This window comes from Varanus komodoensis, unplaced genomic scaffold (genome assembly GCF_004798865.1).
Source record: "Varanus komodoensis strain SLA01 unplaced genomic scaffold, ASM479886v1 scaffold99, whole genome shotgun sequence".
Lineage (NCBI taxonomy): Eukaryota > Metazoa > Chordata > Lepidosauria > Squamata > Varanidae > Varanus > Varanus komodoensis.
In genome coordinates, this window is record NW_025336676.1 from 1,452,401 (window position 1) to 1,479,876 (window position 27,476).

Genomic DNA, 27,476 nt, shown 5'->3' on the forward strand with positions numbered 1-27,476 from the left:
TGGTAGATCTGGTTCTTTAGTTAAGCCATGTGGGAAAGATGCTTCCAGATCATCTTGTCCTCCAGCTCAGGGCTTCTCTTCCAAGCTTTCCCGAGGCAGCCAGCAAGCTCCACTGCCAAGCAGCCTATAGCCCACCAAAGATATCGTGGTCCCTAAGCTGCTTTCTCCGTAAGAAAGTCTATGTGCAAAACAAGCTCTTTGGCCTCTCCCCTAAATGTGGAGCAAGCTTCTTGTCCTCATGGTTCATAATGTATGGTAGATTAAAACAGGGACACAAGACTGTCCTATCACTGGTTCAGCTAATTCAGGTTTGTCAACTTTCACTGGCAGCAGTGGCTGTACCAATCAGCCGAGTTTCTGCCCTTAATAGAAAAGGACGTTTCTAGTCCGTATGGGTCTGAATAAAGGGCTGGGTTCAACAGGAACATTGCAAGCTGCCTAATGCCAGGGTGAACCTTCAGGGCCTTGGCCTGCAGCTCCCATCCTCCCTCCCCCCTAGTGCTGCTGGCCAGAGCAGGTGGCCAGAGCCCTGGGAGGGCCACAGATGGCTTGCTCAGCAGTGCCTGCGCTGACAGGCAGTGGCGCTTGGCGGGATCCCAGAAGGGCCTTTCCCAGCCCTGCTTGGTGACAGCAGGGTGAACCTGAGACCTGGGGCTCGGTCACTGGGCTGCGGCCCTCGGCCCAGGCAGCCGTCCTTCGGAGTCTCCAGCCGTCTCAAACCAGCACCTTGCTTTAGTCTAAGCGTGTGCTTGGGAGGGGGCACACTCTGCATTGAGGGTGCGCCTGGGGCCAGTGCTGCAGTGTCCGCCCCTGGCCACCCCACCACGGGTTCTCCTTTGCCTAGTGACGGCTCCGTGGGCTTCTTGGGCAGAGCTTTTCTCCGCTCAGTTTTGCCTCCAGGGCCTTCTGCAGGCAAGGCAGTGCCTGGAGTGACTCGCCCTCCCAGGAGATCTCTCCCAGGGGCTCAGCGTGCTCCGTCGCCAAGAGGGAATTTGCTGCTCCGGCTGGTGTTCTGCCTGCCTGGGCTGGGTACCAGGTCTTCAGAGTAGTGCCTCTGGATGCAGGTGAAGCAGGGCTGGCTGGATGGGGCTGCCATGGAGCACGGCTCCTGACCCATCTCCATTTGCCAGGAAAAGCTGTACCCTCAGGGACCCCCCACCCTGCCCCACCCCGTTTCAAATGTGGATCATAGCTTGGGAAGAGAGGCACTGGGTAAAGAAATGGAGGAAAATGGAGAAGAATGACGTGGCCCGTTCTGTTTTCCATTCCTCTTTTCCTGCTCTGAACATGGCCCGCTCTCCTTTTAAGCCTGAGGGGGCGGCAAAGTCTGTTCTTGCATGTCGTACCCAGCCGACAGCTGGGAACACCTCAGGACACCGCTCCGGATTATGAGTGCATCAAAGCGCGCCAGCTCTCAGCCGCGATAAGGCAAGGGGGCAGCGGGAAAGACACATCTCTTGCATGCGAGGGGCTTGGCATGCTCCTGGCACACAATGCCCGAGGTACATTTTGCCCTGGCCCGGTCAGGCGGGAAAATGGGCCTGTGTGTGGTTACTTGTTTCTCTGCTCTTTGGGAAAGGCCCTCCTGGCTTCAGAGCGCTCCTTCCCTGCTGCCCCAAGGGCTCGGTTTATACCCGTTCTTGAAGACAGGCAAGACGCGCACCCTTGATTGGCACTTGCAAGTGTGTTGTGCACTGCGGCACACTTGAATTGTCCTAGTCCTAGCAGGCATGGCAAGTGGTGGTGGGAGCACGTGTTTGCTCAAGGCCTCCCCAGAGCAGCTTCCCCACACCAGTCTCTCTCAATGCCATATCCTTCCCACTCACTGGGGGCTTTCGTTTGACAAATCCCGAAATGCGTCATTCACAGGGTTGCTGTGGAAACCATCTGTGCACCTGACATTTGAAAGCTGGCTGCTTTGGGGACAAGGACAGTGCAGAAAGCTGGGGAGCCATCACCTCACTGGGGCTGGGTCCACCCCCACAGAAGAGAATTGCTTCTGCCTCTGCAAAGGAAAGCCGTTGCATCCTGCACTATTTCCTCCTTTCAGTGGGTCCCAAGTGGGCACCTGTGCTTGGGATGCCCCCTGTCACTGCAGCCTCACTAGTCACACCTAGTAAAGGGTGCCTGTTGGACTTTATAGGCTATTAAAATAGTTTATTTTCACAAGGAACAATAAGAAAGGAAAGGGATATAGAAAGGAAGGTGCAAAGGGTCAATACACAAGCATAGCATATCAAGCAGTGTATCTCCAAGGTTTATTTGCTTGTTCAGAATGTATTTGTTTTAAGAAAATTAGTTTCTTCTGAACTTCCTCGGGAATCTCTAGTTTTTGGATTTTGAAACCTCCATGCATCTTTCAATTGTAAAATATCCATGTTGTTAAAAGCATTTACCCCACCCCCTTTCTCTTTATTGGAGTCTAAAATTCCATTCGTATTGCCACAAATGAGTATTTAACCTTCCTGAAAATCTAAAAGTGATTTTAAGAATTTCATAGCATTTCTCTTTTGCATCATTTGGGGCATATATTTTCACCAGTGCACATAGTTTTCCATTGGGAAATCTTATTTTAAGAATAACAAATCTTCCATCTGGGTCTCTCAAATTGTCTGTAACATTCAAGCTTTGATTATTAGCATAAATCCCAACCTTTCTTTCTGGTGCCTGCTGAGGCTTCATACACTCTACTCAATTTGTTACTGTTTAAGATGTTAGTATTTTCTTTATATATGTTTCTTGGATGCATATTATATCTGCCTTTTGCTTTTTTAGAGAATTAAAGTCTTTAGTTCATTTAGAAGAGGAATTGAACTTATTAATATTTATTTCTAAAATTTTCATCCTGGGTCTGTGTTCTATATTTATTATGCAATATAGCTTCACCTTTTTGTTGCTAATTTGATATTCCAGGACATTTTAGGTTCCATCCATCCAATCCAAAAGAGAAGATTCACCATCTTCTTCCTAAGTTTCTCCCCTCTTTATCCTGTCCTTAAAAATTCTCCAATATGATTCTCTGTATCATCTTTCACTTCATAATCTTACAACCATTTGAGTTAATTTTAAAAATACAAAAGAGAATACTTTTCCAGAATTCTTAAACTTTTTTTAGAGTGAATACTGGTACATCAAAGAAGAAAAATAAGAAAATAGGTAAAGGAAAGCAGAATTATAGATGGAGAAAAAACAAAAGGAGAAAAAAGGGAAGACGGGAGAAAGGAAGAGAGGCTACATAGGCTATTGAGTCACAGTGGAGGCTTGTGTAAGTCAGGAGCTTGTAGTCTTGGTTCGTGCCAGGCACAAGCTTTTCATGGAGAAAGTTCCAACGATTCTGGCAGTTGCTCAGGGGCATTCCAAACTTCCCAATGCAGAGAGCAAACTGGTATAAAATAATAAAAAACTTGCACAGCTAACCCAATGAACTATGAATGACTCTCTGTTTAGGGGCAATCCAGGCATGCTCAAAACTGAAGGGTTTCCCCAGAACACAAGAGGAGAGAGAGGCAGTCTGAGTGAACAAGCCTGAGCTGCCTTTAGGTCCTGACACATGTGGTACAGCAGCTGTGCTCACTGGGATCAGCCTTTAAAAGGAGAAGGGCATGATTCTGTTAACAGTGATAGTAAAGGAAGATTTAGGGTGTGTAAAGAGAAGCTGCGCACACTTAAATTCCACAGGCGGCACAGAAGTGTGCATCCCTTTGTGAGTGTGATGCTGGGGAGCTGCATCCAGGCTGTTTGAGCCACCCGTGGCCACCAGGGGTATCCTGCACTCAGAAGGGAAAAGCGCCCCCCCCGTTCTTTTTTTCCCCGAAGAACGAGGCAGGTGGGGGACCAAGGTCTGCACATGCTTTGCTCCAAGCGGGGGGCCCTTTGGAACGCCCAAGAGGGAATGCCTCCCAGCTGCCAGGCGCCCATTGGCATAAGCTGTCCACTGCATCCCTCAGCCCAGCCAAAGGCCAGCCCAGCCAAAGGCCCAGTGGGCAGATGACCTGAACAGAAGGTTATGGTGGCACCCAGCTCATGGGTGTTGAGGGTAGGCACTGGGCCCCATGGCTGTCCCGAGCCCCAGGACAGGAGGCCTGCCCCTCTTGTGACGAGATCTGCCAAGCATCAGCTCCGGCTAACTGGAGGCACTCCTTCAAACCCCGAAAGGAGGCCATGCCAGAAAAGTGCCTGCTTGAGGGGCCAAGGAAAGCAAACTCCTCAGAAGTAAGAGGGCTCTTCAGAAGAAGCACGGATCCTCAAGGGTAGGGGACTCTTTAGGAGCAGGAAGTCTGGATTGTGTAAACTGTTTGAAGGTGCATCTGGGGAAAATTTTGAGGACCATTTAACTGGTCCATCTGCAGCTGCGGTTGCACAGTTGCTATGCTCTGACAACCCTCTCTGCACTTCCCATTTCTGGCCCTTTGCTTTTCCTTGATCCCGAGACCATGGCTTTCCTCCTTTTTCAGTGGTACTGAAGAGGCCTGGTCTTAGTGCGTTAGCCCAATCAAGCACAAGAATGAGAGGGGAAAATATGGATTTTTAATTCATGAGAATAGTTTGATCACAAGCAAAAGGCCAATCGACTGGGAACATTGGTGCAGTCCCCTTTTATACCGTTGCTGACAGGGCTGGAGATTCATTGGTTTGCAATTCCCACTACAGATGCTGATTGGTTCATTTGAATTCGGGTGGTTCCTGCATTTACCTGGATGGCTGGGCTACCTGGGAGGCCTTGGTGGGAAATTGCTCAGTCCCAGTCTAAATGACTTGACTCCACTTTCACCTGTATTGGTATCGCTGGCATGAGGTAAGCATGCCTTGCTCTAGTGATCCAGCATTCTTGGGCCACTTTGGGCGACCCCTACAGTACCAAATGGGCATTCTCTAGCCAAGCATTCTTGACACTGACTGGCAGCAGTGGCTCTCCAGGGTCTTGCCAAGCCCGACCTGAGATGTCGCTGAAGCCCAAACCATCTGCTCTTCACATTTCTAACATGTTAGAACTGTGATTTAACCCCCTCAAAGTTACATAAAACTCTGTGTGTGTGTGTGTGTGTGTGTGTGTGTGACTAGACTACTAGGTTAAGTTGGGACTGCACTTTATCAATATACAAATCAATATATAAATTCTTGACATACAAAATTAAGCATGGGGAGCTGTGCATGGAGGCAGTGAATTATATGAACCATATAAACAGAAATATAGAAAATAAACCATAAATACATTACTCAGAGGTAGGTTCAAGGTGTGGTGGTGCATCCCATTCATATGAAATAAATGTCAGTGGGAAGCTATGTACCATTCCCTCTCAAGCTGTTTTAAATGAGACTTGGGGCAAGCTACACACTATTTTTAAATGAACTGAGACCGGCCTTATTTTATGCATTGGTGTTTTTATTCTTGCTGCTGTTTATAAAGTTTTACTTCCTCTTTTAGCTTGTTCCCTTTGCTAATTTATTGTTCCAAAATTTATACCTTATAGGGTGCAATCCCAAAGGAGGTCCCAAAATGCCCAGCCCAGCGCAGCCCAAATGGGCTGCTTTTCTGACCGGGGTATGCGGGGCCTTCCTCCTCCTCCTCCTCCTCGAGCGGGGGTGCTGTGGCCTTATCCTCCCCCTCTGGCTGGGGAGACCTGGGGGCTTCTACCCCTCTGGGGAGCGGGCGCCTCTTTCCTCCTCCGGCCTGCGGGTGCTCGGGACCTTCTCCCGCCTCGGGACGTTCACCCTCCCCGCGCGGGCTTGCAGGAGGAAGCGGGGGCGGCGCAGCGCGGCGCCCCTCCGGCGCGACAAGGGACGGGCCGGCTTTGTGCCTCCGCCTCCGGTCCCCCCGCGTGGCTTCAGCGCGGGAGCGCGCCTCCGGGCCCGGCGGGCGGGGGCCGCGCGGGCGGCCTTGGCGGAGCGCGACCGTCGCCGTGGCAACGGGCCCCCTCCGGCGTCGCGCGCCCCGATTGGTGGCCTCCGTGCCCCCCCCCCGCTGGCGGCGACAACTCAGCCGCGTGGCCGCGCCGGGCGCCCGCCTCCGCGCCGTGCCGGATTGGCCGAGCTGGACTGTCCGTCACCCCGCGGCAGAGGGGCTGCCCTGCCTGGCTCGGAGCTTGGCGGCGGGTTACCTCGCGCGTTGTTACGCGGCCGGCCGGCGGGCGGGCAGGCAGGCAGGCAGGCAGGCGGGGAAAGGGGCCGGGTAAGAGGGGCCGGAGGGGACGGGAAAGGCGGGGCGGGACGCGGCGTGGCCCCCAGCGCCGCACAACTCGCGGGGCTCCTCTCGAAGCGACGCGGCCCGGAGAGGGGAGGTCACATGGGACACCTGGAGGGGCGGGGCCTCCGTGCGGCGGGGGGCGCTGCTCTTGCGGGGCGCGGAGGGGCTTTGGCGGTCAAGGCGGCCGGAGCGCTGGCCGGCTCCTTCCCGGGCGGCGGCCCGGGGGGTCCTCGGTCGCGCTGCGGCGGGGAGCTGGAAGGGCGCCCCGGGGGCGTGCCAGCCTGTTCCTCGGCGCGCCGGCTCAGGGCTCGCTCCCGGCTGCGAGGAGCGGGCTGGCGGCGGTCCCTGGGCAGATGTGGGGGCAGGGCAGTCCCATTGCTGGCTCTTGTGGGCACCGGGCGGGCTCCAGACGCGCCGGTACGCCCGAGTGCAGATCCACAGCAGGGGACGATGCCGAGCCCTTTCCTGGGGCTGCCGGTTCTGGGAGCATCGACCGACTTGGGCTTGACCCATCAGGGCCCCCTTGCTGCTGTGATGGGCGACATCCTCAGCCGCGTCCCCCGCCCTCTTCGCTCCCCCTCTTTGCAGGAGATTCTCCCTCTGCAGCCCTTTTCTGCAACTTTGGTGTTCCCGCTTTGCCTGGGGGTGGGGGTGGGGGTGGGGGTGGGGGCGGCGCCCCAAGGAATGGGTGGATTTGGGGCTCTGGTGATGCTTGAACCCAGCACAGCTGCCCATGCACATTGCCACGGCAAACTGTGCATGGAGGGGGTGAATCATTGCTGGCCACAGGGGCCCCCGCTGGGGAGGGGACAGGAGGAATGTAGGAAGGATGAGGGGAGTGTAAAAGTGGAGCACGTACTTTGCAGGTGTGCTTGGCCTTGGAGGCTGATGGTGGGACAGCTTTCTCTGTTAGAAATCTTGGGCTCTCCAGTTAAGCTGTTGTTGTTGTTGTTATTATTATTATAACATTTCTATGCCGCCCCTTGCCGAAGCCTCGGGGCAGCTTACAACACAATAAGATAAGAGTAAGCCAGTTCACACCAGGAAAGAGGTATGGGCCCTGGGTGTAATGGCTGCTGAGCTACTCAGTTCCCAGGCTCTTTTTGCAGTTGGTTGGGTTTTTTTTGTATTTTGGAGGAGTAACAATCCATACAGAGTTGTTATTGGCTGGAGATGCCGAAAACTTGTAGATAAAGTGTAATGAATATTGAAAAAACCTGATAATTTGCATTTTTAGGCTCCTCTATTGCCTCAGAACCAAAATTCTATATAAATAAGGAAGAAGCCTAATGTAGAAAGAAACATTCGTAGAAAGAAACATTCTAAACTTTTAAACATTTCCAAAATTTAAAAAGAATTCTTAGCTCCTCACTTTGCTTGGAATCTATTACTGTGATTCTTCCTTTATTGTGTGGTAATTCCATTTCAGGGTGGTTTTCTAGACACAGTTAACATTCTGAGGAATGATCGAAATGTTCCCCTGTATTAGAGGAACAGGATTAGAAGGGTATTAAATTGAGGTTAGTTATTCTCTTAAGAGGCTTAGTATCTAGAGCTGTCCTGTAAACTGCATGAATGCTCCTGATACATTCTTGTTTTTACATACAGTCAGTTTGTTTCCAGTTTAGGGTCCTCCTATGAACAAAAACATTCCATAATGGCTTGGCCTTAATAGCCCTGCTTCGCTGTTCTAAATTTAAGGCTGTTGCTTCCTTTGTGGAGTCAATCCATCTCTGATTTGGTCTTCCTTTTCTTCTACCTTTGACTTTCCCTAGCTTGATTACCTGTGCCCAAGGTATGACAGCCTCAATTTTGTCATTTTTGTTTCCAGGGAAAGTTCTGGCTTGATTTGATATAAGATCCTGATTTGTTCTTGTTGATCTTTCTGTCTAGCAAGGATGTTCTCAAAGCTCTCCTCCAGCAAAAATTGATGTTTTGAGTGCATCAATTTTTCCAGTCCATTTTCTTCACTCATCTTCCACACCCATAAACAGCTGATTGCATTTAAGGCTTATTGGTTAAGAGAAACAGAATATCTGTGTCATGGCATCAGTGTCATGGCATTAGTATGTTTACGGTTCCATCAGCAAAGGATAATGCAATCAAGGGGAAAAACAACAAACTCAAATCTTTCATAGGGTTTCATGTTTAATATATTAGGGTTGCAAATTGCCTTTTGCTTAATTTGTCCACAGATTTGCTTTAAGCAACCATTTGGAAAGTTCTAACATACAATTCTAGGCTAGTATTATATCTGCTTGAAGAATGGATGAATATCTAATTACAGATATGTGCATTTATATTGTTTTTCTCATGAGCTGCATTGCTTTTCCTCTTTTTCTGCAAGTTCCAGTTTCATCAGCAGCTTGGGATGAAGTTAATCTACATATAATGTATTCCTCTGCAACATCTGTTATTTCAGAGTTTGGCACTTTGTCTTCAAAAAAATTGAGAGTGATTCCTTCTTTGATATGTCAAAAAGTAGGGTCAGTTGCCTTTAAAGGGTACCAGCTAGGTAAAGGTAGCTGTTTTTAGGTTCTGAAACGTTTTGTTCTCTGGGTGCAAAAAATAACATGTTTTCGACCCAGAAGGATTTAAAATATGGTTCCCATATAGATAGAACCAAGTTCATTTGCGAAAAGTAGGTCTGCAAGCTAGAAGAACAGCCACAGCTATCTGAAGAGTTATTGAGGAGATAAAAGAGTCAAGATGGAGAATTTTGAAAGTTAGTATAGTTGCAGTAAGGGTTAATTCAGCATCAATCTGGAGGAAATCTGCTGGTGTATCTTTTATACAAAATGGGTCATTCTTTGTATGCTTTCACAGCAAACCCGTAAGGTAATTTAGGTTGTGGGAGTGAGACATGCACAGGGCTGTCCAGTGAGATTCCCAGCTAATGCTGTATTGGAGGCTGTCAAATTCTGGAATGGCTTGGTTTTAGGGATGGAGAACTAAGCTGGAACTGGGGAAGAGACGTGGTGGCATGCAGGCCGAGGGGGTGGGGGCTTTGCAGCAGTGAGCGCAGCATGGGTTCATTGCTGCCTTGTCTGTCTTTGAAGCATGCTGGAATGGCATTAGCTTTGCAGCTCATTTGGTGGGCTCTTCCGTCCCTATTTGGAAATCACCAGATTTAGGGTGTCCAATGGCAAGGACCTATGCTTTGCTATTAATTGTGTTAATAATCCAGCTAGGGTAGCTTCTTCTACTTCGGCACGGTTAGTTGTGCTTCACTCTCCTATCCAACTGATGCTTTGCAGCTCAAGGTATTTCATAGTGAGACATTCTGCTATCCTAGCCGCCAAGGCTGTCCAGAAAACAAGTAAAATAGCATTAAATAATCATCAAAAGGAGATGGATAGTGTGTTTGCTTGTGCATCTACTTCTGCAGTAAGCAGCACAGAGCTGGAAAATACAGGGTTGCAGCCTGAAACATGGTAAACAGCAGGAAGAACTGTAAATGAAGATGTCCATTGATGGACAGGGTCAATTTAATTTATTCAGTCCTTTGGATCCCGTGGTTCTGGAGCACATAAAATGGCAGGGGTTGTGTCCTCCTCTGTACCCTGTTAGGAGCAGGATGAAAAGAAATTGCTGTCTCTTGCGTGTACCTTGGTATTACTTAGTATAACTCTGAAAACCTGCAGAGGTTTTTGCTGTTTGCCTAGGGGATCATCACAATATGAGTTGCCCGGGATGTTTATCTCAGTTGTGGTGCTGTAACAGAGGACAGCCTGAGCTGGGGGGAGGGGGGGACAAGATCTTGCTTTGTGTGCAGAAGGAATGTAGCGGGAGATCACAACTGGAGCTAAAACCAGAGCCCAGTGCTTATGCTGGAGCTGTTAGCACCAGCATATCAATGGTTAACCCTGAACTGCAGAATGTTTTGGCCACTTGAACTGGACGGTTGGGAGCAGAGCAAGATTTGGGACTTTTTCCTTGGTGCTCTGTGAGACTTACTTTCAAGTAAACCTACTTTGGTCTGTACTTGTTAGGCTGTGTCTGTATGTGTGTTTCTGAAGAAGCTGCTTGATCTTGCATGAATTGCCTCCCTCCCTCTCTGGACCCCAGATCTTCCTTGTATGTTTTCATTATTGGTGGAACAGATGAGGATGGTGACATCAGCTTTTAAATACCTTCTTGGAAGGATGCACAAAGTTCATTTTCCTCACCACTGACTGCAGGAACTCAAGGGGAAATTGAGGTCTCTTTGGAGGTGGTCCCAAGAAAGTGGTAGTAAATAACCTGAGAAACTGAGGAAATGATTTCTGGATAAAATTTCCTGCTGCCTCTTGGGATTTGTTTGTCTCTTGTTCTGCTGAAAGCATGCTCTTCACTTAAATGCATTCTTCTTCCTCTTACAGTTAAATGGGATCAATAACAGTACAATTTCCCTGTTGTTTGGGAATGAACTATCTGACTGGCAATTTCTGTCTAAACATTGCCAGTGTGCAAGGTAATTTCCTTGATAGTTGAGAAAATCCTCTCCTTTGCCTTATTCTCTTTGAAATGAAATAGGCATAGTCATTGAGTGCAGAGCTATAAACCAGAAAATTGAATAATATAAATGTTGCTTCCCGTCTAACAGGCCAGTTAAATGAGAAAATTTCCCTGGCCCTTTTTCATCTTTCCAAAGTAGCTGACCGGGAGAAGCAAGTTGTCTTTAACATTAGAAGTTTGCTGCACAGCCTTTCTTAATTAAATAGAGCTGAGTCCAAATTCTGGGAGTGGTTGGAAAGGGACCTCCCTCCTCCCAATACATTTATATAGAATCTCCTTTTTATCTAAATCTTTCAACATTTACCCCTTCAAAATGATGATACTAATGCTGGTGACTATTACATTGCTTTTATAACCCACCTATTTTCCTCTTGTGAGTAAGGTGGATAAAAATCAATGATTTAAAAAATTTAAAAGGATTTTTTGATTTAAATTGGATTGTTTAAAATAAAATGCTTTTTGAGGGAAAAACTATCTAAACATAGTTTCCTATTTAAGATACATTATAGTCCAAAGGTTATTCATCATTTGGGATGTCACACGGAGGTGGGTTGAGACCTGTTCTCCCCTGCAGAGGAAGGCAGGACGTGCTCCAAGGGAGCCAAGCTCAGGGAACCCAAGTTCCATTTGGATGCCAGGAAGCACTTCCTGACAGTTGGGACCCCGAGGGTGTGGAATGGGCTTCCCCGGGAGGTGGTTGAGGCCCCATCGGTGCGGGTGCTCAAGGATAGGCTGGACATGCACGTGGTGGGCATGTCGTGAGCGGAGCCGGCTGGAGTCAGGGGTCAGACTAGATGGCCCAGGAGAACCCTTCTGACTCGCTCTGTTTCTATGTTTCTATCATGAAATAAGGTTTCGTTTTTCATTTTGTAGCATGAGGCTGCATATTCATGCAGTGTTCACATTTTCCGATAAACAAATTCCATGAATCCATTCATAATGGCATGTTCTTCCAGAGGTTTCTGTAAGATTATTGGGCATTTTTTTCTCTAGAACAGCAGTCTCCAGCCTTTTTGGGAGCAGGGTCTGACTTCGTGGAAGCCAGTTTTTCCGTGGACACGTGTGGGCATGGTTTGGGGGTGATTCAGGCTCATTGCAATGATGCCTCGTATTTCAAACTTAATTCGTTGCAGAAGGCGGTTTGAACTAGGAATTGTTTGAAGTGTGCAATGTTCCCCATTAGAAATAATGGAAAGTAAATTAATCCGTTCCCAGACCCTAAACAATACCCACTTCGATGAACTTAAACAGTAAACACTCATAATTTAAGGTAAAAATAACACAAATGCCAAATTTATTAATTAAAACTTGGAAACAATAAAATATGTTTGTATAATAATATGTACTGTATAATAAAATGAAAATTGCATTTACTGTCAAAATTTTTATTGAGGAGTGGTGAAGCAGAAAAGGATTGAGAAGGCAGGCAGTTAAAAGGGCCTGAAAAGGATCAAGGAGGCAGTGAGAAGAATCAGGAAGGCAGGTGAATGATTGAGAAGGCACTCAGAAGAAACAGAAGGACATGCAGTGAAAAGGCACAGGCGCAGCAAGGGGCAGGAGAGGACGTGATGACGTTTAATGCAGCAAGCGCTTCTTTCTTCCTGGCTGCGGTTCGGACGTAAGGAGCATCGTTCGTTCATTTATTCATTTGGAACTCTTACATGATAGTTCAAGATCTGTCTAATGTTCGCTCTCTGGATCTCACCTGCCGTTCACCTCCTGCTGCAGCCTGGTCCTTAACAGGCACTGGTCCCTGGCCTGGGGGTTGGGACCCCTGCTCCAGAGATACGATTGCAGATGCTTGGTTTTACAGTTCTCAGAACTATGAATTTGCCTCAGTAGAGATCACATGCCTCTTCTTCACAGTAAAAATTTTATGTTATAAGCATACAGAGTTAAGAAAAAACTTCAGTCCCGTTGTTCCTTTGCAAATCTATGTGCACAGAATCATCCCTTTACCTCTTGAGTGCTAAGTTAAAAAAAAAAGAAAAGATAATTAGGAGATTATTGGGAGTAGGATAGATTTGTACAAGAAGTGAAGTGTGAGTAGGGAAGGGGAAAGAAGTAAAAATGAAAGTGAAGCCTTTTGAGCAGAATACTCCACAAGTCTTTGGATCTTTTTGTGTATAGTCTGAGGTTTATCATATTGTTCTTTCCCTGGAGGAGAACATCTATATTGGCAGAAGGTCATAAAAGAGACCCAGTTTGGGAATATTTTAATTAAGTTCCTCTACCTGTGGGTAAGGCAGGCATGCATGCAAATTATTACTAAAACCATGATTTAAATCTAGTCTTACTGAGTAGTGATTTAAATTGATTTGATTTAAATCAAATCCACCCTGCTTTTGAGGAATTCAAGGGAGCTCATGTTCCATTTTATCCTCACAAAAATTACCTGGCTGAGAGTGAATGACTGACCGTTGGCTGCCCAGGAGCTTCATGACTCAGTGGGAACTAGAACCTGGATCTCGAATCCCCAGTCCAGCATTTGCCAGGATTTCTGACCTGCAAAGAATGAATGTATGCCAGGATTGCTCAGCCTGAGCTTTTTACTTTCAGCTGAGATGTGAAAGGGTGGGTGTGAGGGGCTGTCCCCCCCCCCGCCCCGCCGAAGTCTTGCAGCTACTGTATTTTTCTTTCTTTCCTTTTCCTGGTTGGTTGCCATGAAGATGGCCGAAGAGCCATAAATAAAAAGGCCCTTGAACTGCGTCAGTTGGAGGCTTTCAGCCAAGCCAGGCAGGGAGGATGGAAAGGCCTGTCAAAAGCAAGGAGGTAGAAACTGCTTTGACATTTGGAAAGGGCTGTTCCTCTCAGTGCCCCAGGCCCCATTATCAGAAGGAGCAATGGGTCTGCAATTTGTTTCTTAGCATCACCTGAGCAAGAAAATCCAAACCATGAGAAGCTTTATTACTGGCCAGGGAAAGGGAGGGGGTGCTTGAAAACGTTGCACTAAATCAAGCAGGGCCCTTGGGAAGGGTATGTTGGCGTTTTGGCTTCTTCCTCTTCTAGCAGCCGCCTGACCTCATGGGCAGGGAGGAGGGAGGCCTGACCCCTGCCAGCTGTGCTCAGGCTGTGCCTCCCCCAGTTCTCCCCTTGGCGGTCAGCTGTGCATCCCTTCCCAGCTGCCTCCTTTGGCTCCCTTGTGCAGCCTTGCAGGGGGTGCTCACGCTTGCCAGAGTTCGGTGGAAGGAAGGGCGAAGAGAGCCAGAATGAGAGGGAAACCGAAAGGATCAGAAACAAGCCAGGAGCAGTGGGAGGTACGGTTGGAGAAAAGGAAGGGCTTGTTCACGCAGTGCTGAGTTCAGTCATGGGAGAGGAGGAGGTGGCCACCAAGACACATTTGCAGAGGAGAAGGAGGCTGCCAAGAGCTGCTAGTTCTCGTGGCTATATATCAGGGAACACGAGCAGGGAGGTGCTCATGTCCTGCCCTTTGGGGCAGCTAGTGGGCCACTGTGAGGCAGGAGCCTTCTGGGCGATCCAGCATGGCCCTGCTGGAGTCCCGAGGTTACAAGAAGATACCGTATTTTTCGCTCTATAAGACGCACCTGACCATAAGATGCACCTAGTTTTTAGAGGAGGGATCCACGGCAAGCTTCCTGATAATCACAGGCACATTCCCCATCACTTCCCCATGGGCTTCATTAAAAGACGGGTTGCCATTTGAAAACACACACCGACCTGTGATTAACAGCTCTCACCTGCGCCGGAGGAGGGGGGCGGAGCAGGGCACGCCGAGCGCATGCCTGCCAGGTCTGGTGCAGCCGGGCTGGCAGCGTGCCGGCGGTGGTCTTCCGGGCGGCGCAGCGGTGGCAGCAGGTCTTCCCGGACGGTGGGGGTGAGCAGTCCGTCTCTGTGCGGCCGGCGGGTTAAAGCCCGTGGCTGCTGCTCCTCCGCACGCCTCCCCCTGAGCGGCACAGCTCTCACCTGCGCCAGAGGGGGGGCGGAGCAGGGCGCGCCGAGCGTGTGCCGGCCAGGTGGTGCCACGTGGTGCAGGCGGGCCGGCAGCATCCTGGCCGTCGGGCACACACATTCGCTCTATAAGACACACAGACATTTCCCCTTACTTTTGAGGGGGAAAAAAGTGCATCTTATAGAGCGAAAAATACAGTAAGTTTCGGTGGGGGCAAGCGAGGTTCCCTCCTTGTTTCCTGGCTATGTGTGGAACCATGGGCCTGCCTGAGAGGAAGCACTGAGCTTTTCCTGACCCTCAGGCCTCCCAGGAGAGGACATATTTCTTCTGCTTCACCTCCTCATGACAAGCTACTGTGAAGGGCACAGGAGCAGAGCTGAGAAGAACAGGTGGCCGCACTAGGAGCAGGGCTTGGTATGGCGCTTGCTTGCCACTGGTTTTTATTTTCTGGCTCCTGTTACGATAGGTGGCGCGTTGCTGCCTCCCTCAGGATGAAGGGGCTGCGCTGAACTTTGCTGCTGGGCAAGCCACTTTCCAAGGCCTTTTGGGGACGGGGGACTGGTAACCCTCACCAGCTTGTCCTGAGCTTGTCCTTAACCCCTCATATTTTTTCCTCAGCCCTTAGTTGCTGCAATCCAGTTCCTCCTTTGTTTCTTTCTCATGGCTTGCCCGCTGCCTTACTTGTCTCCTATCTGGTTCTTCTTTCTCTCTCTCCTCCCTCCCTCATTTTTCCGCTGTGGTTTCCTCAGACTACACGCTGCAGGCACTGCCCTCTTCTTTTGCTCACCTGCCTCACCCGCACATCCCCGCTTCTTGGCAACAGTTCTTTCTCGCTCTCTCTGCCTAGTGGGATTGCCAGGAGAGCTTGCCCTCTTCCGCAGGCCAGCCAAAGAGGCTTCTGGCCTCCATCCTTGGCAACACCCCCGTTGGCTGCGTCAGCTCTTGGCTGCTTGACTGCTGCCTCTTCCCTGCAAAATCTTTGACTGTGTGCACAACATAGGCTGGACATCGCTGGCCTCCCACCCGCCCTGGTCAGCATGCCCAATGGTCAGGAATCCTGGAAGGTGCTGTTCAAAGCATCCAGCTTGGCTAAGGTGAGAGCAGCTGGAGCTTCTGTCTCTGCAGAGCCTGGAGCTTGGTTATGAGTGAACAACCTGAACATAACATAAATACAGTGGTACCTCGGCTCACGAGCACCTTGGTTCACGAACAAATCGGGTCACAAACAAAAATTTCTGAAAAATTTAGACTTTGGTCACGAACACCGTTTTGGGTGGCGACCAAGATGGCAGGCATCTCCACTCCTGCTGCAGGAAAGACGGGAGCAGCAAAGCAGAGCCGCGGGGGAGATGGCCGAGATTCCCGCTGTCTTTCCTGCAGGAGCCGCCTCTGATCAGGCACGCCTTCCCTGCACGAACGGAACATTGTGGCCATTTCCCCCCAGCGCACCACTTGCGCCCATCTCTCCCTCCCCCAGTGCGCCTGCAATCACGCCCGTCTCTCCCCCCCCCCAGTGCGCCGGGATGACGGGCACCTGCAGGGATGACAGGCGCGATCTCGGTCGTGCTGGGGGGCAGGGGGGAGGTGGCTGCGATCGCAACCATCTCTCCCCAGTGTGCTCGTGATCGCACCCATCTCCCCCCCCCGCCCCCAGCACGCCAGGATGACAGGCACGTACAGGGATGACGGGCGCAATCTCGATCGTGCTGGGGGGGGGCGGGGAAATGGCCACACTTGTGCTTGGGGTGGCGGGGGGATGGCCGCGATCTTTGTTGTCACTTTGCCTTACATTTTTCTGATTTAAAAAATGGTTACAGAACGGATTAACCTTATTTACACTGAACCTTATGGGGAAATTTAACTTGGCTCACAATCAGTTTGGGTCACGACCAAAGTCCTGGTACGAATTTGTGAGCCAAGGTACCACTGTAAATGAAAGCAACACAGATTCCCTTGCAGTGCCCTTTCCCAAAATGCTGCTTTATGCATGGCTTGTTGTTCCCCTGGAACTGTGGGTCGCATGTCTCCCCATGGCTAATCTCTGCAGCAGGTGCTCGTACCTTGCTCTGCCGTTGCGCACTGGAAGGGTGGGGCTCCCCACCCCGGTCTCTGTGCTTGAGCTGCTCCTAGGGGCCACTTCAAGGGTCCCTGTGTGCGTGTGTGCAGGGGAGCAAAGTCCTGCGCCAGCTCCTCCGTTCTGTTCTGAGTGGCTCCTCGTTAAAAAAGGAAGAGCAGAAAAAGGAAAGCCCAGCGCCCCCTGGGCCTCTGTGGGCTCGGCCCTGCCTGCCCCACGCGCCCAGCTGTGGCTTGCAGCAAGAGAGGCGCTTGACGGCAGCATTGCGCCCCTTGGTTATCCGGTCGTTTGCTCGTGGTGGTGGCTTCATTAATCGTGATGGAGGGCTTAATGGTTTTGCCTGCTGGAAGAGAGGTTTTGACTGGCTGAAAGGTGGGGGAAAACATTTCAGCCAACGAAGACACCCGAACCAGAAATCCCCCAGGCCCTGGCGAGGTGCTGTATGCTTAAGTGGCCCTGAGTCTCCAAGCCTGGTCCCCCTAGGAGCAGTCCGTCCTCCTCGGATGGCCAGAGGAAGGCGCGAGGTGTGGCCCAAAGCATCAGGCTGCACCGCAGACGAAGGCAGATCAGCGGAGGAATGGGGACCTGTCAGATGCTCTTCCATGAATTGTGCTTCCCTTCCTGATTAGGGCTTTATCCTGCAGTTGACTGGCCCTCAGTGCAGGATTTTATGGCTGGCACATAAAAGCTTTTATGCATTTGTATGCAGCCCTCCCCACTTTTTCCACCACTTCTTCCACCCTGTGAAAAAAAAAGCCTAAAAGGAAGAAGCTGGATCACTTTGGACTGGTGATGCCACCTGGGAGCCCTCCTCTGTCTGGGAGCAGGTGGCGTCACTGGATTGCCACTGAAGGATTGCCAGAGTCAGGGCCTCCCCTCCAACTCAGCATGGTGGACAGCAACCGGCAGCAGCAACTGTCCAGGATTTCTGGATGTGTTCTTTCCCAGCCCTTCCCTGAGACGCTGCCGCATAAAGCACATAAAGCAGGGGCTATAGCTCTTTCCTTAAAGATAGAGTAAATTGTCTTGACCCTAAACTGAAGGTGAAACACAGGAGGCCGCCTGATACCCAGCCAGACCCTGCTTGGCCCATCCAGTCTTGTTTACCCCTCCTGGCAGCCATGGGTCATTTCAAGAAGGGTTCTTTCCCAACCGTACCTGGACATGCTGCCTTGTTCCTGCTGGAAGTGCGGGGCTTCCTTTCTCTGTGGGGCTCTGCCACCGACAGTCGGCTCTTCACACCATTCTTGTAACAGTTGCTGTGTGGTTTCTTCCCCCTGCCCCCATTCTCCGTTTAGGAATCCAAACCTCAGGAGAATCTGTGCGGACTGTGCCCCTGGGACGAAGGAGAACATCCTCAGAACAGGTAAGGCTGGAGCCCTGTGCACCCCTCCCTGGCATGCGTCGGGGCACCGGCAGCTCCCAGGGGAGCACCCTCCCCTGGGCACTTTGTGCTTGCCAACATTGAGCAATGAGCTGCTGAGGCAGTCAGCTGCGTGTCAGAGCACACACCTTTCCGCAAGAGGCAGCCCTCAGGAGTGGCCGTTCCGTGCGTGTGAGGACAGGGAGAGCAAGCACGGCCGTCGCGGCTGGAAGCCTCGCAAGTGTTGCCGTGCTCACTAGGGCTGGGCTGCACTGCTTAATCCCCCCCACTCTCTGCTGTGCTGCCTCCAGAATTTCTGGACCCTTTTGGCTAGCATGTGCCTTCAGTGCATTAATGACACGTCCTTGCATTTTCTCATGTTTTGCTTATTTTTTGAGTTTCTACACCGCCCATTAGTCAGAGTGGCTCTCTGGGTGGTTTACAAAGCCATAACAGGCAGCATAGATGATGTCCTCTCCCATGGGTCGATCAAAGTGATTTAAAGTAAGAACATGTTCTTATTTAATTACACGATCCTGTCACCAAATCCCTCATGTAGTGCTTTTCATTAAAAAATCTCACGGTACCCTTTGTCAGAGCCTTATGAACAAGTCGCATTGCCTGCAGATACTTGGCTTGCCTGCTGGGGGCTTAGCAATGCAGGAACAAGGATGAAGGGCTGACATCAGGAGCCAGTGTGGGTGGGGGGGCGCCCTGCCCCCTTCTTGAGTGTTCCTTTCTTCCAGGCCCCCCCGATGGCCCACTTCATTCCCCTTTGTAATTTTTCTTCCTGTTGCTGCATAGCATCACTGTCAATGCTGTGAGGTTAAAATGCTGCTAGAACGCAGAGGGGCTGGGGAGGCAGCTGCAGATGCCGCTCACGGGCATGGAGTCCTGCCCGCAGCCCCACCGCCCGGCCGCAAGATAAGCGCCGGGGCAGATCCATTCGCTTCCCCTTGCTGGGCGTGGCTCGGCCGCAGCAGACGGCAAGGTCGAGGGCACGAGAGCAGGCAGCGAGAGCTGGATGCTGGGGCCGGGGCACGGGAGCAAGGTGGAGTCCCGCGGCAGTTCGGAGGGCCAGAAGCGAGGGGCGGCTTGTTTAACGGCCCGGGGCAAAGCCAGGGAGACGACAGAGCCGAGCAAACGGAGTCGCGACGTCACAGTCCGAGGCCAGGCTCCAGCAAGACAGTCAACAAGGTGAGGCCGGGGCGGAGGGGTGCCGGTACCTGGGGATCGGGGCCGGAGCCCGGCGGCAGGCGGCAGGGTCCGGGCGAGGCGATGCAGAGCCGGAGCGCAGGGGAGCCCCAGGACGGCGGGTGTCGCTGTGGCCAAGAGCGGCCGTGCAGGGAGGGCTTGGGGCTGGTCCCCAGGGCCCCTGCTGCACTGCGGAGTTGCCCCTCGGCTGCTCCCTGCAAGCGCCTGCAGGGGCTTTCCTTGTTCTGCAGGCATGTCCAGGCCGCGCAGGCCCTGAGCCTGACAGCGCGGAGGAGGAAGCGTCCCCCCTAGGTCATCTGGCCAGGTACAGAGGAGCACCAGATCTCTCTGTCCCTCCTCTCTTGGCTTGCTCCCTTGCCCACCTGTAAGGAATCCCTGCCCACCTGGAACTGCGAGGCTGCTGCATAAATACTGAGTTGCACATGTTGTATTAAGCATAAAGCTGGCCCTGTTTTGCCACGTAGCAAATGCATGAGAAACTTCTGTTGGGGTGGGGTGAAGGGTGAAGATGTATATCTTCTCTTTCTCCCATTCTTCTGGCATCCCTGCAGTTTCTTCACAACATGTTTCGGTGTCTGTAGTGGACAAGCAGAAAGTTTCCCTTGTTCCAAAGGGCCAAGTGGGCTCTCTGCCTGACCCTTATAGGAAAGGCATCAGAGGCGTCCCTTGGGGCTGTTGTGGGTTTGCTTTCAATAAGTTGAATAAAACCGTAGCTCAGGCCACGTACAGTCATACTGTTGGCTGACTGATGTGCGAGGCCTCACTGTCCGCTATCACGGTGTTTGCCATGCCTTCTTCACTAAGCTTAATCGGGATGGCGGCCAGTGACAAGCGGGGTCCCCCAGGGCTCTGTCCTGGGGCCGATCCTGTTTACTCTTTTCATCAACCACATGGAAGAAGGGGTGAACAGTCTGCTGATCAAATTCACAGACGGTACTAAAACTGGAGCAGTGGCCACAAGTGAGAAGCAGGTACTCCGGATCCAAAAGGATCTGGACAGACTATGGAAGTGGGCAGGAGACAACAGGGTGGCGTTCAAAGTGGGTCTTGCACTTGGGGCATAGGAATGGGAGTCATAAGTACAGGTTAGGGGACAAGTGGCTGGAGAGCAGCACTTGTGAAAGGGACCTCGGGGTGTTGGTCGGCTGCAGGGTAAACATGAGTCAGCAGTGTGATGCAGTGGTCAAGTGGGCGAACGCCACCCTTGGTTGCATGGCCAGAAGTGTGGCTTCTAGATCGAGAGGGGTATTACTACCACTCTATACGACTCTGGTGTGCCCACAACTGGAGTATTGTGCTCAGTTTTGGGCCCCTCATTACAGGAAGGATATAGCCAGGTTGGAGTCAGTGCAGCGTAGGGCCACAAGGTTGGTGGCCGGTTTGCAGGGGATGCCATATGAGGCGAGACTGAGGGAACTGGAGAAGAGGAGACTCAGAGGGGATCTGTTGGCGACATACAGGTATGTGAGGGGGTGTCACATGGAGATGGGTAGGGACCTGTTCTCCCCTGCAGAGGAAGGCAGGACGGGCTCCAACACAGCCAAGCTCAGGGAACCCAGGTTCCATTTAGATACCAGGAAGCACTTCCTGACAGGACCCTGAGGGTGTGGAATGGGCTTCCATGGGAGGTGGTGGAGGCCCCATTGGTGAAGGTGTTCAAAGATAGGCTGGACATGCACATGGTGGGCATGTCGTGAGCGGAGCCGGCTGGAGCCGGAGGTCAGACTAGATGGCCCGAGAGACCCCTTCTGACTCGTGCTGTTTCTATGTTTCTCTGTTTCCCGCTTCCTCCCACTTGAACACTTAGGGCTATTGTAGGACCATTACAGTAATTGGCTTAATTTGGAAACATAGAAGCAAAGTCAGTCAGAAGGAGTCTTCTGGGATATCTAGTCTGACCCCCAGCTAGATGAGGACAAGGAGATTGCAGAGAAACTGAATAAATTATTTTTGTCAGTCTTCAGCAGAGAATGCAGAACAGTTAGTTACCTGTCCCTGAGCTTATGTATTCTGGAAGGGAGTCCAAGGAATTAGGGCAGATGGTGGTTACTCGGCAAGCCACCCTGTCCATATGGTATCCATCCTCGAGTTCTCAAAGAAGGCAAGCATGCAATTGCTTTCCTTCTTACCAGAATATTTTATCATGTCCTTAAAATCAGCCCTTGTACCAGTGGATTGGAGAATGGCCAATTTTAAAAGGGATCCAGGGGGATCCGAGAAATTACAGGCCTCTTAGCTTAACATCTATCTGGGTAAACTGCTTGAAAGCATCATTAAAGATAGAATCATTCAGCTCACAGAGGGACAAGCCCTGCTGGGGGAAAAAGCAAGCAAACATGCGCGCATGCGCGCGCGTGCACACATACACACACACACGCAGCATGACTTCTCCAAGGAAAGTCTTGTCTTACTGACCTCTTGGAGTTCTTCAAGAGGGTCATTAAGAAGGCAGAGAGAGCCAATCCAGTGGGTATTGTTTACCTGGACTTCCAAAAAACCTTTTGGCAAAATCACTTACCAAAGACTCCTGAGCAAACTAAGCAGTCATGGAATAAACTTCTTATGGCTCACTAACTGGTTAAAGAACAGAAGACAAGTGGGAATAAATGGCAGCTCCTCCGGACGGTGAGAGGTCACCAGTCGAGTCCCACCGGATTCAGTATGAGGACCAGTGCTCTCATACATGATCAGGAATTAGGAGTAAGTAGTGAAGTGGCCAAGTTTGCTGATGATGCTAAACTTTTTAGGGGAATTAAAATCAAAAGGGATTGTGAGGAGCTCCAAAGGGGTCAAGGTGGGAGAATGGGCTTCAAAATGACAAATGTAGTTTAATACAAGCAAGTGTAGAGTCGTGTATTTTGGGGCAAAAAAAATCCCAACTTAAAGTCTACAGGGATGGGATCTGAGCTAGCAGTAACTGAGCAATGAAGGGAGACATTATGTGGAGAACGCAGAGCGGGAGACATTTTTCTTCCACTCCTGTAACAATAAATAATACATTTGAACCCAGGGTCATCCCATGAAGCTGATTGGGGTGGAGGTTAGGATGAATAAAAGGAAGCCCCTTTTCACACAATGTATAGTTAAACTGTTGAATCCTCTGCTGTAGGAAGTGGTGATGGCTGCCAGCCTGGGTGGTGTTCGAAAGGGATTGGGCAGATTTGCAAGGAAAGACGCCTCCCTGCCTACTAGCCTTGCTGGCTGTATGCTCCCTTCTTTGCCAGTGGAGGCAGGCCTGCATATACCAGTTAGAGAGGAGCTGGGCAGGAAGTGTGAGGATGGGGGCACGGTGGCTGGCGGGGGGACTGCCCGGGCCAGGGCACTGGTGTGAGGCAGGACTGCATAGGTCCATAGGGCCAGAGTGTGGTCAACAGTCTGAGGTCAGGGGCAAGCCAGCAGGCAGTCCAAGCTAGTATGAGGGAGAGCACAGTCCAGAAAGATTCCAGCGGTCAAATTCCAGGAAGCAGTTGCGAAATGTGGCCAAGGGAGTGGGGAGGCCGCAGGTCAGACTGGACTGGGATGGAGCTGGTGGACCGCAGCAAGGCAGGAACAGCTGGAGCAGGGCTGGAGCGAGGCCCAGGACGGCAGGAGCCAAAGCACAAGGCGTCCTCGCACAGCTGGTGTGGCTGTGACAGGACGGCAGCGCAGAGAGCCCTTTGGGCTGGGCTCCAGGGCCTCTGGCTGCAGCGCAGAGCTGCCGGTGAGCCGTTCCCTGCAAGTGCACAGCCGTGGTGGTGTCCTCGTTCTGCGGACCCCCACAGGGCTGGCCAGGGCCTGATCCTGACAGGAACAGGTCTTGCCCCCATCCTGCTTGAGGGGTCCCTTGGGCAGCTGGTTTGCCACTGTCTGCACGGAGCACGGGCCTAGATGCACCTTTGAGCTGACCCAGCGTGGCTTTTCTTATGTGGGCAGGGCAAGCAGGCATCTGTGTAACAATCCAAAGCAACACCTTTTCATGTTACCATTATCAGGGAGTATGTAAGTTTGGGGACTCTGTGTTACGTGTATGTTTCACTACTGTTTTGTTTTGTTCTTTTTTTTGCTTGGCTGGAACACTTGGTGGACCCCATCCTGTGTGTGGGAGGCTGCCCTGGTCCATCCGTGCTGGATGAAAGGGTTAAGTCCCTGCTTGTTATTGCCAGGTCTGCAACTGGGAAGGATTCATCCTCCTGCGGGCAGGGGGCTTGTCCCCTTCGACCTCTTCTGTGCGTCTGGTCCTCATTTCCCCGGCATTGTGGAATGTAGCGGCCATATTTTTTAGGAGACGGCATGAGAAGGGCAAATGATCTCTTAATGCAAGCGGAGAATCTTATGTTTGTGAATGTGCCCAAGGCAGTGTGCAGGGTGGTAAGTGCCACCAGCTATGTGGAACTCTGTCCTGATAGCTCTCCCATAAAAACGAAGTGCTTCAAGTCCTCGGCACCTCTCTCTGCTCTGCCCTGAATTCCTTTCACCTTGTAAAGACCCCACTTTGCTGAACCTTCAGACCCTTCCAGATCTGATGCAGTTTCGGCTAGATATTCAGGTCAGTTATAAGAGAGCAAGATGCTACAAATGGCAAACCTGGGCAGGGATAATGCCTGCCGGTCAGTTCCAAGGAGCCAAGTCCTGGCTTCTTCAGGTATGCGGGAAGACAACCAAGCTGGTGCTGAGGGCACCTGCGCATATAGAGGGGGCTAATTCCAGGGCCATTTGGGTGTACGTAGGTCTGTGGAGGATAGTCCTGGTTTGATCCGGTAGTGACTATTTGTAAGAGAGCATCTACTAATATTTGCCTCGCAGGGGAGCCGTTTCCCTGGCAGGGGCTCGATCCAGGCAGAAGAGCCACAAGAGGGCAGCACCTGCCCCTGCTGTGTGTCTGCTTCCTCCCTTCTCGGCTGCGTGCCAGGCCGGGTGGGTTGATGTGGCCGGACACCTGCCAAGGTTCCTCGCTCTGCTGGGCCCCACTGACAGGCACCCGGGTTGCCCCCCTCTTTTCCCCTGCAGCCCGCTTGCTCGCCTGCTTCTCGTGGTTGAGGAGCTGGCGGCCTGCAAATTGGAAGGAGCAGGAATGTTTCCATCTTTCATCCTGTGGAGTCAGGGCTGCTCCCTTTGACCTCCCAGGAAGTTAGGTGGGGAGAGTTCACACAGTCAAGCTGTGCCTGTGAGCCTTGACCCTCTCACCTCCCCAGGGCCCTTTCTGCCCTCCATTGACTGTGGGGGGGGGGGGCAAAGGCATTTTTATTTAGGCAGGCCTGCTGGTCAGTTGGGTGGGCTGCTTTTTGTGTTTCTTTCATTGCTACAAGTGTGTACTTTACCAAGGGTGCTTTTGAGGTGTGAGTTTTATTATTGTTTTAACCATGTTCTCAAGCAGTCTTTGTGGTTTCCCGTTTTCCTGAGCTCCCTTATTTTGACATGAGTTTGCCACCAAGTCCAAAAAGCACATTAAGCTGCTGACAAGCTAAGAAGTCTTGGGTTGCCTGTGCTGTCTCTCTGCTTCCCCAAAAAAGGAGCCTCTTAGAAAGCAGAAGTGTGGAGCCAGCATGGCGGAGAATCTGGTGTCCTGTAAAATGACACCCGCGTGGCCTTGGAGCGGCCTCGCAGCTGATTCAGGCCAGCTGCGCAGTCAAGGGGCCGGCAAGCAGGGATGCTCCCGGCTCGGTGGTGGAACATCCACTTGGCGTGCACAGGATGAGGGGAATCCTCGCCATCTGCTCCGGCCAGGGTCATTCCAGGAGTCTCCAGCTGTGTGCATGGTCCCAGAGTGTGTGCCCGGCACAGCAGTGGGTGCTGGGAAGTGTGTGAGGGGGTCAGGACACTGTCTGGGGCTGCCTGCTTGGCTTTGGGGCCTTTAAGAGGGAACTGGGTGATTTCCTGAGGGGCAGAAGGAGGGGGAAGCCCCACCAAGTTTTCACCCATCTGGAAACCTTGCTTATGGCTGATTCCTCCCCCCCTCCAAAAAAAATGCTTCAGATGTTGAGGGAGATACAGAATTCTGCCTCTTGCTCTTCTGACGGCATCGACCATTGCTAGGGATGATTGCTGAGAAGAGTATGGTGCTGGAGCCTGCGGTCGGTACGTGAAACCTTTCCACTCAGTTTATGGTGCTTTTGACTCTGACTTCTTTCTTTATATATCAATATAGGAATACACTAATTATTTATTTTATATATTGGTTGAGAGCACTCCATCTACAGGGCATTTCACACAACCTACATGGCTTTTTCACAATAATCATCTTCTGTACTACATTGACAGACAGAATATTTCCCATCTGTTATTATTGTAAGTATTCAAAAACAGTTGACTTCCTTGACACATTTTTTGCCATAATCATTTTTTTTCTCTGGGCACTGCTTTCACTGACATATAAAATTAAAACATATCCTGAAAATATAACCTGAAAAATAGGTTTCTCAAATTATTATCTGTAAAATAGGAAATTTTAACATATGTATATCATTTATAACATAACATATGTAACATAATGTACATTTGTACCATATGTACATCATTTATGTAGCAATTTCCATTGGTTAGGAGTTAGGAACATAGAGCGAGTCAGAAGGGGTCTCCCGGGCCATCTAGTCTGACCTCCGGCACCAGCCGGCTCCGCTCACGACATGCCCACCATGTGCATGTCCAGCCTATCTTTGAACACCTTCACCGATGGGGCCTCAGTGACCTCTCGTGGAAGCCCATTCCTCACCCTCGGGGTCCTAACTGTCAGGAAGTGCTTCCTGGTGTCTAAATGGAACCTGGGTTCCCTGAGTTTGGCTCTGTTGAAGTGCATCCTGCCTTCCTCTGCAGGGGAAAACAGGTCTCTACCCACCTCCGTGTGACAGCCCCTCACATACCTGTATGTCGCCAACAGATCCCCTCTGAGTCTCATCTTCTCCAGGCTGAAGAGACCCAGTTCCCTCAGTCTCGCCTCATACCCCATCCCTGCAAACCGGCCACCAACCTTGTGGCCCTATGCTGCACTGACTCCAACCTGGCCATATCCTTCCTGTAATGAGGGGCTCAGAACTGAGTACGATACTCCAGTTGTGGGCACACCAGAGTCGTGTCAAGTGGCAGTAATACCCCTCTCGATCTAGAAGCCACACTTCTGGCCATGCAACCAAGGGTGCTGTTTGCCTTCTGGACTGCTGTGTCACACGGCTGGCTCATGTTTAGCCTGCAGTCAACCTGCACCCCGAGGTCCCTTTCACAAGTGCTGCTCTCCAGACACTTGTCACCTAACCTGTTCTTATGACACCCATTCCTATGCCCCAAGTGCAAGACCTTGCATTTATCCACACTGAACGCCATCCTGTTGTCTCCTGCCCACTTCCATAGTCTGTCCAGATCCTTCTGCATCTGGAGTACCTGCTCCTCAGTTGTGGCCACTGCCCCGGTTTTAGTACCATCTGCGAATTTGGCCAGCAGACTGTTCACCCCTTCTTCCATGTGGTTGATGAAAAGATTAAACAGGATCGGCCCCAGGACAGAGCCTTGGGGGACCTCGCTTGTCACTGGCCGCCATCCCGATGATTCCCCACTAATGGTTACCCTCTGCTTTTGGTCAGTCAACCATGCCCTAATCCACCGGACAGTGCTTTGGTGTATCCCAAAACTCCTCAGTTTCTCCACCAGGATATCATGGGACACTTTGTCAGAGGCCCTGCTGAAATCCAGGTATACCACATCCACTGCATCCCCTCCATCCAGCCACCTCGAAACCTTGTCATAGAATCCTACAAGGTTTGTCTGGCAGGACCTGTTTTTGCAGAAGCCGTGTTGTGTGGCTGTCAGCCTCCCTTCCCTATCTAGCATCACTAGATCTCTCTCTATTAGGAGCCTTTCCATTGTTTTTCCTACAATGGACGTAAGGCTAAAAGGTCTGTAACTTCCCATGTCCCTTCTACTACCCTTTTTGAAAATTGGGACCACTGATGCCACCCTCCAGTCCTCTGGAACTTCACCCGTTCACCACAAGGCCTCAAAAATGGAGGCCAGCGGGCATGAGAGAACCCCTGCCAACTCTCGAAGTACTCTCGGGTGTAACCCGTCAGGGCCTGGTGCCTTTGTAATGTCCAATGCCCTGAGGAGCCCCTCGACTTCAAGGGGGGCTACTCTAGTCTGTGCCCCTAAGTCCCTGGCTCATCTAATCTCCTATGCGGATCTCCCCCATCCTGCTTTGGGAAGAATACAGAGGCGAAATAGTCATTTAGCATCTGTGCCTGTTCCCTCATATCAGTCACTGGATCTC

At 51.2% G+C, this 27,476-nt stretch overlaps 1 protein-coding gene across 1 annotated transcript in view; it reads left to right on the forward strand.

Annotated features, from left to right (window-relative positions):
* The first annotated feature begins 9,953 nt into the window (after nt 1–9,953).
* The window catches only part of GNG7 (G protein subunit gamma 7), a 63,081-nt gene continuing 45,558 nt past the window's right edge, over nt 9,954–27,476 (forward strand). Inside the window, exons 1-2 of the mRNA XM_044419092.1 lie at nt 9,954–10,637; nt 17,964–18,031. The gene's annotated coding sequence lies outside the window, so the exon portion shown is untranslated. The remainder of the gene's footprint in view (nt 10,638–17,963; nt 18,032–27,476) is intronic.